This window comes from Bubalus kerabau, chromosome 6 (assembly GCF_029407905.1).
Source record: "Bubalus kerabau isolate K-KA32 ecotype Philippines breed swamp buffalo chromosome 6, PCC_UOA_SB_1v2, whole genome shotgun sequence".
Classification (NCBI taxonomy): domain Eukaryota; kingdom Metazoa; phylum Chordata; class Mammalia; order Artiodactyla; family Bovidae; genus Bubalus; species Bubalus kerabau.
In genome coordinates this window covers 21961901-21974381 of record NC_073629.1, presented here as the reverse complement: position 1 = coordinate 21974381, position 12481 = coordinate 21961901, and the positions used below count along the sequence as shown (strand labels likewise).

The 12481-nt window shown below is 47.9% G+C and overlaps 3 non-coding genes and 1 pseudogene across 3 annotated transcripts; 2 read left to right on the top strand and 2 right to left on the bottom strand.

The window, feature by feature from the left end:
- Positions 1-4615: 4615 nt before the first annotated feature.
- On the top strand, positions 4616-5735 carry LOC129656064 (non-histone chromosomal protein HMG-14-like; annotated as a pseudogene).
- Positions 5736-10275: 4540 nt separating this feature from the next.
- TRNAV-CAC (transfer RNA valine (anticodon CAC)) lies at positions 10276-10348 on the bottom strand. The gene has a single exon. It is a non-coding gene; the product is annotated as a tRNA-Val (tRNA).
- Positions 10349-10951: 603 nt separating this feature from the next.
- On the bottom strand, positions 10952-11025 carry TRNAN-GUU (transfer RNA asparagine (anticodon GUU)). The gene has a single exon. It is a non-coding gene; the product is annotated as a tRNA-Asn (tRNA).
- A 1185-nt stretch (positions 11026-12210) lies between these two features.
- Positions 12211-12282, top strand: TRNAQ-CUG (transfer RNA glutamine (anticodon CUG)). The gene has a single exon. It is a non-coding gene; the product is annotated as a tRNA-Gln (tRNA).
- Positions 12283-12481: the final 199 nt, after the last annotated feature.

Sequence of the window (12481 nt, the reverse complement as noted above, 5' to 3'; positions counted from 1 at the left end):
CGTCAAGGTGGGCACAGCCCTTCCAGAGGCAGATCCGCGCCTTAGAGTCCCTTTTCATGGCGCCAGCGGAGACCGGGCTCGATGCTTCAAATCCCACTCGGGGAAACAAAGGACCCGCCGTCCCCTCTACCCCGCCTGACCCGTGCGCTCCTCTCTCGCAGGCCTTTCACAGGAGCGCTTCTCCAGCGCCGCCTGGCACAGGGGGTTCCTCAGGTTCCTGCGTCTGTGGCTGATTCTAGTCCTCTAGTTTCAGTCCAGACTTGCATCACGCTTTCATGTTTAGCAGGAACCGCGGCAAAGACTGAGGCTCGGGTCATTTGTTGAATTCCTTTGCCTACCAGGCCCAGCATAAAGCCGCGGAGGAGCCAGGCACGGTCCACGCAGATCTGACCGTCTTCATTTCAAGCTGGAGATTTATCTTGAAGGACTGCTTTGTTTTACATTTTACAATGTCTGAAACGCCTCTTGTTTTCCTTTCATAATTTTGCAGTTCAACAAGTCGTGGAGCGCGAATTTAACAGAGAGGTAAAGGCGGGCTTTTTGTTTTTGTTTTTGTTTTTTTTCTTTCAGAAAGCAGGTGTCTTGAAGGGTTTTCCTATTTACCTCACAGCAGGCAGAGTTTCTTTTCGCTGAAAGGTTTTAACGCAGTGGTGTCTGTGTGTCTGACTGTCTCTGGTTTCCTTTAGCAGTAGAGCTTCTCACTTTGGGGAATGCATGTGCCCTTTTCTCCAGCAGTGGCTTTCCTCCTTTTCTCAGTGCGGCGTTGCTTTCACGTATGAGGTTCAGAGGCTCAGACCCCGAGGGAGGCGCGGGCCGCATGCGCACCGGCTCCCAGGCCGCAGGGCTCCTCCTGGTTCCGCGTGGACTCCGAGTGCGGTCGAGAGTGCGACCGCGCGACAGCACCCTCAATCGCCCTAGAGGCCTGAGTTGCCAAAGAGGCGGATTTGAAAATAGCTTTAGATCAGGGCGTTTCTTGAGATTTCGCCTTGCTTTCCTCCCCTGCAGGTCCTAGATTTCACCTCCCACGTCCAGACAGAGGAGCGGATTCATCGTTTTCTGTCGCGTCCGGCATGCTGACGTCCCACTGGGACGGGACGAGGGTGAGGTGGTCCTCTCCCCTTCAGGGTGGACGCATAGCGGACGCCCGAGGGACCACAGACACACGGCTCCCTGCAGCAGAAATGGTAGGCCCAGGGCTTCAGAGCCGGCGGGTGGAGCGCGCCAAGGGGACGGATCCATCTCCTGCCCCCGAAGATGTGACAAAGCACAACGACGCCCGCCCAACTCCTGGATCAGAGGCTCAGCCTCATCCAAGAACTAGACAAGGGAGGCTCCGCAGGTCGTGAGGGAAGACCTGGAATCCAGGTGTGGTGAGAGGTCAAGCTCTCTTTCTGAACCTGTTTCCTTGTGAAGCAGGGGCTACTTGGTTCTCAGCTGGTGATGGGCGGGTCCATCTACTCCCTGATCTTGACCTGATTTCGGGGCCTCCCCTGATAGAGGCTCGACCACCGGCTGCTTTTCCTCCTGGATCAGCTCAATCCGCAGAGCCTGACCCTCTTCATCATTGTGTCTTCAGCTGTAGAGTTGAATTCCTTCCCTTTTGTTCTCTGACTCAAATCAGATTGTCCCGCAGGTGTGCTGGGGTGAGGGAAAGCGAAGTGTGTTCACAAGGGATGAACTTCTTGGTTTTCAGAGAGATAATGGGTGTCACAGGTAGAGACGATGTAGGGCCCAGGTGAAAAGGTGAGGGGATATCAGGAGGTAAAAGTATCCTGCAGTCAGCTTTGTCCTGTGCCCTCTTGGATTCACAGACTGTGGCTTGTTCTACAAGGTGACTCAGAGCAGAGAAAGATGGGCTGGTTGTAGGCCCTATGGAGATTTCTGGTGGTAAGGAACTGTTCCCCAATTTCTTCAGTTCAGTAGGGATCCAAGGATGGCAACACGCCAGGCTTCCCTGTCTATCACCAAACCCTGGAGTTTGTTCAAATGCATGTGCATTGAGTCGGTGATGCCATCCAACCATCTCATCCTCAGCCACCCACTTCTCCTCTTGCCTTCAATCTTTCCCAGGAACAGGGACTTCTATACTGAGTTAGCTCTTCCCATCAGGTGTCCAAAATATTGGAGCTTCAACTTCAGCATCAGTCCTTCTGATGAATATTCAGGACTGATTTCCTTTAGGATGGACTGATTGGATCTCCTTGCAGTCCAAGTGGCTCTCAAGGGGCTTCTCCAACACCAGTTTAAAAGCATCAATTCTTTGGTACTCAGTTTCCTTTATAGCCCAACTCTCACATCCATACATGACTACTGGAGGAACCATAGCTTTGATTAGACGGAATTGTGTTGGCACAGTAATATCTCTGCTTTTTAATATGCTGTCTAGGTTGGTCATAGCTTTTCTTCCAAGGAGCAAGCGTCTTTTAATTTCATGGCTGTGGTCCCCATCTACAGTGATTTTGGAGCCCAAGAAAATAAAGTCTCTCACTGTTTCCATAGTTTCCCCATCTATTTGCCATGTCGTGATGGGATCAGATGCCATGATCTTAGTTTTTTGAATGTTGACTATTAAGCCAGCTTTTTCACTCTCCTCATTCAGTTTCATCAAGAGGCTCTTTACTTCCTCTTTGCTTTCTGCCATAAATGTGGTGTCATGTGCATATCTGAGGTTATTGATATTTCTTGCAGAAATATTGATTCCAGCTTGTGCTTCACCCAGGCTGGCATTTCACGTGATGTACGTTGCATAGAAGTTAAATAAGCAGGGTGACAACACGCAGTCTTGACATACTCCTTTCCTAATTTGGAACCAGTCCATTGTTTCATGTCTAACTGTTGCTTCTTGACCTGCATACAGATTTCTCAGGAGGCAGGTAAGGTGGTCTGGTGTTCCCATCTCTTGAAGAATTTTCCACAGTTTGTTGTGATCCACACAGTCAACGTCTTTGGCATAGTCAATAAAGCAGAAGTAGATGTTTTTCTGGAGCTCTCTTCCTTTTAATATGAACCAACGGATGTCGGCAATTTGATCTCTGGTTCCTCTGCCTTTTCAGAATCCAGCTTGCACATCTGGATGTTCTCAGTTTACATACTGTGAAAGCCTCACAGTGAGAATTTTGACCATTACTTTGCTAACATGTGAGATGACAACAATTGTGTAGCAGTTTGAACATTCTTGGGCATTGCCTTTCTTTGGGACTGGAATGAAAACTGACCTTTTCTAGTCCTGTGGCTGCTGCTGAGTTTTCTAAGTTTATGGGCATATTGAGTGCAGCATTTTAACAGCCAGGCCCCCCGTCCATCACAAGAGTTTTTTGAATGTTCTTCCCAATGGCCCATGAGTTATAAGTAGTCCAGTCTGTGTGGGAGATCGCTTACATACAATTGCTTGTCCTGTGTGAGCACCAGGTTGTGTTCCATGATCGTTTTAAAACGTTCTTTCCTTGGCCTCAGGCACTTTCTTCATAAGGATATCCCGATCATTTCTCTGCTGAGTACTTGAGGGAGCCCCTTTCATATCCCGGCATTCTCTCTCTCTCCCACTCACTCTCATCACGGGACCTTTCTTCATGTTTCTTTTTTTATTATTAACTTTTATTTGAGTATATCTGTTTTCCAGTGTGTTAATTATGATGTTGTGTTAATAGCACAGTGAATTGGCTATACATATATTCCCTCTCTTTTGGATTTCCTTCTCATTTAGGTAACACAGAGCATCCAGTAATTCCCTATGCCATACAATAGGTTCTCATTTGTTATTTATTGTACCAGTTCAGCTCAGTTCAGTCACTCAGTTGTGTCTGAGTCTTTGGGACCCCATGAACTGTAGCACGCCAGGGCTCCCTGTCCATCACCAACTCCCGGAGTCCACCGAAACCTATGTACATTGAGCTGGTGATGCCATCCAACCATCTCATCCTCTGTTGTCCCCTTCTCCTCCTGCCCTCAATCTTTCCCAGCATCAGGGTCTTTTCAAATGAGTCAGCTCTTTGCATCAGGTGGCCAAAGTATTGGAGTTTCAGTTTCAACATCAGTCCTAATGAACACCCAGGACCGATGTCCTTTAGGATGGACTGGTTGTATCTCCTTGCAATCCAGGGGACTCTCGAGAGTCTTCTAAACACCACAGTTCAAAAGCATCAATTCTTCAGTGCTCAGCTTTCTTTTTAGTCCAAATCTCACATGCATACATGACCACTGGAAAAACCATAGCCTTAACTAGATGGACCTTTGTTGGCAAAGTAATATCTCTGCTTTTTAATATGCTGTCTAGGTTGGTCATAACTTTCCTTCCAAGGAGTAAGCGTCTTTTAATTTCATGGCTGCAGTCACCATCTGCAGTGATTTTGGAGTCCAGAAAAATAAAGTCTGCCATGGTTTCCACTGTTTGCCCATCCACTATTTGCCATGAAGTAATGGGACCGGATGCCCTGATATTAGTTTTCTGAATATTGAGCTTTAAGGCAACATTTTCACTCTCTTCGTTCACTTTCAACAAGAGGCTCTTTAGTTCTTCTTCACTTTCTGCCATAAGTGTGGTGTCATACATAGCATCAATAGTGTATATAGGGCGGGAGGAGTGGCAGCGGTCAGGCTACTCAGCTTTGCGAAGGCTCTCAGCGCGCCGCGGCCCTCAGGCACCAGGCTCTCGCCCGCCCCGTTGCCAGGATGCCCAAGAGGAAGGTCAGCTCCGCCGAGGGGGCGGCGAAGGAGGAGCCCAAGAGGAGGTCGGCGAGGTTGTCAGCTAAACCGGCTCCTGTAAAAGTGGAAACGAAGCCAAAAAAGGCGGCGGGAAAGGATAAATCTTCAGACAAAAAAGTGCAAACAAAAGGGAAAAGAGGAGCAAAGGGAAAACAGGTGGAAGTGGCCAACCAGGAGACTAAAGAAGACTTACCTACAGAAAATTGAGAGACTAAAAACGAGGAGAGCCCAGCCTCTGATGAAGCAGAAGAGAAAGAAGCCAAGGCTGATTAATAACCACACACCGAGTCCTGTCAGTGGTCCCTGTTTCCCTTCTTGTACAATCCAGAGGAATATTTTTATCAACTATTTTGTAAATGCAAGTTTTTTAGTAGCTCTAGAAACATTTTTAAAAAGGAGGGAATCCCACCTCATCCCATTTTTTAAGTGTAAATGCTTTTTTTTAAGAGGTGAAATCATTTGCTGGTTGTTTATTTTTTGGTACAACCAGAAAATAGTGGGATATTGGATACGGGAGGCTTTGATTGTCTTGGGTGTCAGCTTAACATTCCATAGATGGGGGGTAGCTTTTATATCCTGTAACACAAAAGCATACTAAATGACAGTTGGAATCAGTTGTGCATTTAATGTCTTGAACACTTTAAATTACTTCTCTTCCCATATTGTTTTGGTAGAATTATTTCCTACAGCAAACCACTTTTTGATCTTGGCTCTCCTGGTCAGAATTTTGTGCACTATACTATAACATCTTTGGTCGTGGTAGTCCAGTTTTCCTAGTAACTTGGTTAATGTGCTGTGAACGATTGACAGTTTGGGTATGTAGTGTATATGATATTAAATTGTGAATCAGTGGGACTTATGATGTAACAACATATCAATATTTGAAGATATTGGTACTTGATATCCTGTTAAGGAAAGTTTGCACCAAATTTTAAGCTGGAAAGTCACTGGAATAACTGTTAAGAATCATAACTACATGATATTTTAGATTTCTGGTACATATGTGAAGAATTGTGTACAAATGGAAATGTCTGTGTAGTGATCCTCAAAACAACCAATAAAATCTCAGTTATAAAAGAAAAAAAAATAGTGTATATAGGTAAACCCTAATTTCCCAATTCACCCAGCACCCCTTTCAGCCTTGATAGCCGTACCTTTGCTCTACATCTGCTTTGCAAATAAGAATCACTGGATCTTTGTCCTATGAACTCTAGCTGCCTTGCTGTCCACCAATACTACCTGACATCCTCCTCTTGGTGCCCAGCCTGGGAACTCACTGAAAGCAGGAAGCTGGGCCCAGGCAAGACCCACCTTGTTTGTTTGTCACCTCTCAGGGCTTGCTCTCCTTTGCTGCCTGATGTCCAGTGTCTTAGAAATTAATATTTCATGCTTTTTGTCTTTTTGTTCTTTGGGAGTGGGACAAAGAGGGAGAGTGAGCTTTAGGAAGGAGGGTTAATCTGATTTCTGTCACTGCATCTTTGCTAGAAACTGAAGGCATCTCTTTATGTTTTTAATTTTCCCTAAATAGATGTGCTAATTTATATTCCAATGTATTTTGCCGACTCAAGGAAAGAGTCTTTTTCTTCATGGTCTTGCCATCACAAGAAATTGTCAATACACCTGTCTGTTACTCTAACAAAGGAATTTGTGCCCTACTGACTCAACTTAGCGGGAGGTACAATGAAAAGGCAATGTGTACATTTCCAGAGACTGCACATATTCAGCAACCAAACTTCCAACCTGATTGGAAAGTATTCTAATAATTGTAACTGTTTTCAGTAGTGACCAAGTCATTGAGTCCAGACAAGACCAGCCAGAATGACTCTGGAGAGCCTCTTGCAGAGCAGCTTATGGATTACAGGAGTTAAAAACAAAAACAAAAACAAAAACGACTGGTCCCAGACATTTATCCTCTTCCCTTCATGAGTTGTATTTTGACTTTGGTTGGATGCACACAATCTAATGAGGGGTCTCCCTCCGGTATGTGGGTGCATTTGCAAGCCTGAGACTGTCTCTGTATGATATCTGGACAGTACGTGGCTACATCTGCAAAAATTATCTCATTTGAGACACATTGTTGCAAGCTACAGAATCCTGCACCGATAATACATCTTGTGCAAACCTGGATCCTTAGAGTTCCTGGTTCACCTTCCACTGATTCCTCAGTTGAAGTTCATGAGGAAAGAAGAGCTCTTCAGATTTTCCGTACTCAGTCGAGGATGTCTCTAGGTTCTAGGACATTTCTCTCTGCCCTTCTCTCTCCCTCTTGGAGTTTGTGTCCTTCTGTCCCTTATACTCTAGGCCTGTGTGGATCTTACCCACATTCTGTCCTCTTCATCAGTTTTCTGGAACTGTGTATTAGGAGTCCTTAAGTCAGCAAGCACTTACTAGGTGCTCACCAGGTACCAGGCCCTTCTCCTGGAAAACTGCTGTATCAGGAGCAAAGTCAAGGTGCCACTCCTTGGTGCATTGACACCAGGAGGCATCAAAAATAAGAATCTCACTCACACACACACAGACAAATAAGAATCACAGCAGGAGAGCAGCCTGTCATGTTCTTCTCAGGTTCACCTGCCTGCCAGCATCTAAGGACCCCACAGTGACTAAAAAAAGAGTTACCTAGCACATGGGAAAATGGGTGACTTGAGATCTAGAAGGCAGGTAACTAAGAATCAGGAATTTTTGTTTTTGTTTTTGTTTTTAATAAAGGAGTACATCAGGTCAGCAACATGTCCTTACTTAACCTAGAGAGTTCATGTGTTGTGCTCTTCTTCAAGTGACGTTATGGCTACATTCAGGAACATCTCCTAAAAGTACCCACACATTCTTCTAAGGTGTTAAGCTAGAGCTCTTCTGTATATAACCTATAAAAAAGTGGGCATTATTATTTCTACTTCAATTAGAAATTTTCCAGGTAAAGATTATACATTAATTCAACCAATTTGATATCAAAGAACTTAAAGTTAAAGATAGATCTTAAAATTGCAATTTGAGCTGAGTCGTGTCTGATAAATGCTGCTTAGAATCACATATTCGATGATATCTAAAAACATTGACCCCAAGTTGAAAGGGGAATAATTAAGTCATTATGATTTCTTAAATCAAAAGACTTAATCCTGATTTAAAAGATATTATATGGTATATTTAATTTACTGGAGCACATAATTTTAAATTTTATAAATAATAATAAGTCTGAAAGTAACCATGAGGTAGTTTTTAGACCAAAATTATAAAAATAGTGTGGTGCATACCGAAAGTCATCTCTGGGAGCATGACAGGACAAACATCTTCTATGTAATTACACATGAATTATTAGAATTTTCAAGAGTGTACAAGTATTCGAGATTCATCCTTATAGTCAAGTTGAATTTTATTCTTGTTTGTAGCATGGAGAGCACTAATTTATCTAAAGCTAAACCTTTTTATATTCCTGAGTTACATTTCAGCAAAACAAAGTTAAAGGGATAAAAAAAAGGAAAAGACCCACATGGTTGCTCTTCACTGAGATAGAAAAGGTGGTTCAGAACTCCCCTTGGAGAGAGGCAGAATGACATATGTGTGGGAAAGCAGGGTGCCTCTGTGCTTGAATTCAGACTGGACCAGGGACTGGGTCAAGGCCAGAACACAAGACTAAGCCTTATTGTCATAGGCCAGCCACCCAACTGACAGCACCCACACAGCAGTTCTGGGAAGCTTCTGAGAATATTCCCCTCTTCCCCTTTGCAGCATTTCCCATCTGGTTCTCTCATCTTCCAACCACAGGGAAGGATTCTTCACCTCTGTGTCCTGAAAGAACACTTTATGCTCCCTGCAGGGCGCAGAAAGCCAGGCAAGAGCCAGGGGGCAGCTGTACTGCCTCGATGGGTTTCTAGCAAAGGAGGGTGGAAATCCCAAGGACAGAGGAGCCTGGTGGGCTACAGTCCAAGGGGTCGAAAAGAGTTTTGGACAAGACTGGGCCAGTGAGCATGAGCAGCAGGCGGTTCCAACACTCAGATCCAAAGTACACCTGAGTGCCCGCCAAAGCAACCCGCAGGAGGCCAGACGGCAGAGGGCAGCTGGTGCAGCAGAGAGCAAAGGATGAAAGCCTAGACCGTCCTATAAGCACAGGGCATGAGTGGCCTGCACTTGAGAAAGACCGGAATAAAACTCCATCTAGGCTATCCCTGCAAATATGCTCTCTATAGTGGCATTGGTGGTTCAGTGGTAGAATTCTCTCCTCCCACGCGGGAGACCCGGGTTCGTTCGATCCTGGCCAATGCATTGTTGTTGTGTTTGTTTTGAGCTTCGCTGGCCCATGGACAGAGGAATGTTACAGTCCAAGGGATGGCCAAAAGTCCAAGAGGACTGAGCGACTAACACACATATACCTTCTCTACATCCTAAAGAGAAGGGATTCCAGGTTCCTGAAGGGCCAAGAGGGCCCTCTTCCGGACGGTACAGCTGTTCCCTGGCCTTGGAAGACAGGTCCCACAGAAGTTAGCTTTGAGAGGGACGCCAAAGGAAAGGAACAATCCCGAGATATCGGCACGTTACTATCAAGTGATGTCATGACTTATATAAAGAAAGAGTGTGATGTTAACTGGGCACTTAGGTACAGAATATAGGATGTTCGTATTCTTGCAAACTTTGGTATCTTACAAAAGCTTTTGGTTTCGGATTTTAATGAATTTTTGGAACTGAAGCCTCACATTCTCTTTGAGTGAAAAGTCTGTTAAGTAAGACTCTGGGTTTAACCATGCCAGGAGAAGAGTGGAGGCCAGAGCTGGCCAGCCCGGGCTGTTCGCGGCATCTCAGCTCCAACAGCCAGCCTGAGGTCCAGGACCTTGAAGCCGGGACTCAGTGGCATTTAGAAACTCTGTGCAGAAATGTTCTGCACTGGACCTTTAAGCAAAATACAGTTCCCATCTGGGCAGGAAGACAGAGACTTGTGTGAGCAGGAAGAGAGAAACTTGTGTGAGTGCAGACGCTGAAAGAAAGAAAGTTTTCCCTGACCGTGAATCGAACCCGGGACGCGGCGGTGAGAGCGCCGAATCCTAGCCACTAGATCACCATGGAGCTGTAGACAAATGGCTTATTTAGCTTCTCCAGGTGAAAGGTCGGTGGAAGATGACCCTTCAGAAACTCAGAAAGCGGGAAAGCCAATGTCGCCGCGGCCCAGGGCTGTGTGCAGCTGTGCAAGGCTCCCAGCCGTGCCCCCGCTGCTCATCGCCCTTCACGTCTCCTTTCCTGGGCGTCGCTTTTGCTCTGGGGCAAGGACACAAAGTAGCGGACTGGGTCCCTCCTGGTCTAGCTGTAGCGCTGTGTGCTGCCGAGCCCAGGTCTTGCTCTCCTTGAGAACCTCGGTTTTCTTTGTCGTCAGGCTCGGTGATGAGTGGCGGGTGATGAGCGGTTCCGTCCACCTCCAGATCTCTGACGCGGCTCCGGGGCCTCTGCTAGCGCTGAATAAAGAGACTTCCAGGTGGTCACCAAGTCTTCCTCCAGCTGCGTCCTCTGCATCACCCCGTGCCTTTCGCGCCTGTTGGTTTTTCCAATGAGAAGACACATCTCAGGGGTCAAAAAGAAAGAGAAAAAACCTGTTTCCGCCCGGTATCGAACCGGGGACCTTTCGCGTGTGAGGCGAACGTGATAACCACTACACCACGGAAACGGGACAAGCTCGGGTCCTGAACACTGTATCCATGAAATTCGAGGTCCCGCCACCAGTAATCACACAACCAACTCTTAACACTCAAAGAGGAACCTTGAAGCTCCAAGCTCTCTCAGGCACGGAGACGGCGGCTCCCGAGGGCCCTGCTTTAGGGTTCCTCCTCTCCCCTGAAGTGAGGACCCCTGGGCCCCCACAGGTTGCCTTCGGGGCCCCGCACCCAACGCAGAATCCTCAGATCCTCAGGTGCGCACCCTGAGTTCAGGGGTCGCCCCCGCCGTCTCCCCAGCTCCCGGAAGCCGCAGGAGGCGGGGACGGTGGGTGCACCCGAGGCCCAGGTGACCCCCGAAACCCAGCGGTGTGGAAGCCGCCCCTCCATGGCTGCGGACCCGCGCCTCGGTGGTCCTGTTCTCGGCGCCGGCGATCAGCGCTCGGGGCTCTCAGGAATGACCGACGCTTCCAATCCACCCGGGACGCGCCCTCCCCGCTGTTCCTTTGCACCTGACTCCTGTTGTGTTTCTCTGAAAGTCCGTTGGGCGCATCACTTCTCCGGTGTCCTCCTGGCAAAAGGGAGTTCTCTTTGGTGGTGCCTAAAATGTCACCCCACGTCCCTGGGTGGGCTCGAACCACCAACCTTTCGGTTAACAGCCGAACGCGCTAACCGATTGCGCCACAGAGACAGCGGTACTGGGTTCTTTTGGACACTCTCTGGAGTAGACACTCATTCCCGGGGTGAGCGCTCTGTCCCCCAGAGAAACGGTGCCGTTTCCCTGCCCCTACCTGCCACAGATGCCAGCGCCCCCGCTGAAACCGCCATCCAGGCCTCGAAGCTTCCGGGCTTGAACCGAAATAGATCCAAGCACAGCTGAACACCGGGTTGCTCCCACGATGGCTCTTCCCGTTTCCTCGCCTACACCCAACGAATGAGAGTTTGCCCACCCTGGCAAAGGCCTCCGGGGCTGTGCTTCGGTTTCCTGTGTCCACCAGGCGGTTTCCACCAGAGTGGGCTTCCCTGGGGGCTCAGACGGTAAGAATCCGTCTACAATGCAGGGCACCCTGATTCAGTCTTTGATTTTGGAAGATCCCCTGGAGAAGGGAATGGCCACCCACTCCAGTATTCTTAGCTGGAGAATCTTTGGACAGTGGAGCCTGGGAGGCTACAGTCCCTAGGGACACAAAGAGTTGAACACGACTGAGCGACATTGGCTTCAGTTTAAGTGAGTATAGCTCGTTTGTCTGAGTGTTTTCTTTAAATGGTTATTTGTACTCACATTGTAAATTTAACAATATACACTTGTTGTGAGAATAACTTATCCCTCTCCAAATCAGAAATATATGAAGAATAAAAGAAGAGTTCTCCTGCCTCCATTCCCACTCCACCGCTGACACACTTTATATGTTACAGGTAAGAGGTGGTGGCCCTTTGGAGTGTGATCCGCGCTGTGAGAAAACTAAGGGGCCCAGGAAACCCTGCCTCTTGCCCTGACGACCGTCTGCCCTCTCTGGGCTATGGGAAAAGGCAAAGAAAAGGAAAATAACACTCTTATTTGCAGAAATTTTACCTCCGAATGGGACACTCTGGTAACCTAAACAGAATATGCGGTTGGTAATAGAGACCTAGGGGGTCCTCCCCGGCACAAAACCCAAAGTGGATTTCACCTCATTTTCTGAGGTGAGAGTGAGCTGAGTCGATCAAAGGAGAGGAGAGGAGAGAAAGCGAGAGGGTTGAGCACCTAGGGGAGTCAACCGTATTGGAGTCTCCTCAGGGCCTTAGAAGAACTGCCCTGAGGTTATGGGTGGGACGTATGGAGGCTAAAGAAGCGGATACCGTTGTCTGGCGGTGGAGGCCAGGCGGCTCCCGAGGGGGTTCCATGGTGTAATGGTGAGCACTCTGGACTCTGAATCCAGCGATCCGAGTTCAAATCTCGGTGGGACCTTTCTGCCTAGTTAGAAGAAGAACACTTTTTACTCCCCTAATAGGACCCGCCTGAGGTCTCCCGCGACCCTCAGCGGCCTGGTTGACAAGGACACGGCGGACAGGTGTGGGACCGACCCGGGGCATCCTCGCTGGACCTGGGCGGCTCTGCCCATCTCTGCCCTCCAAGCCCCGGCCAGGGGCGCAGCGGCCCAGCCATG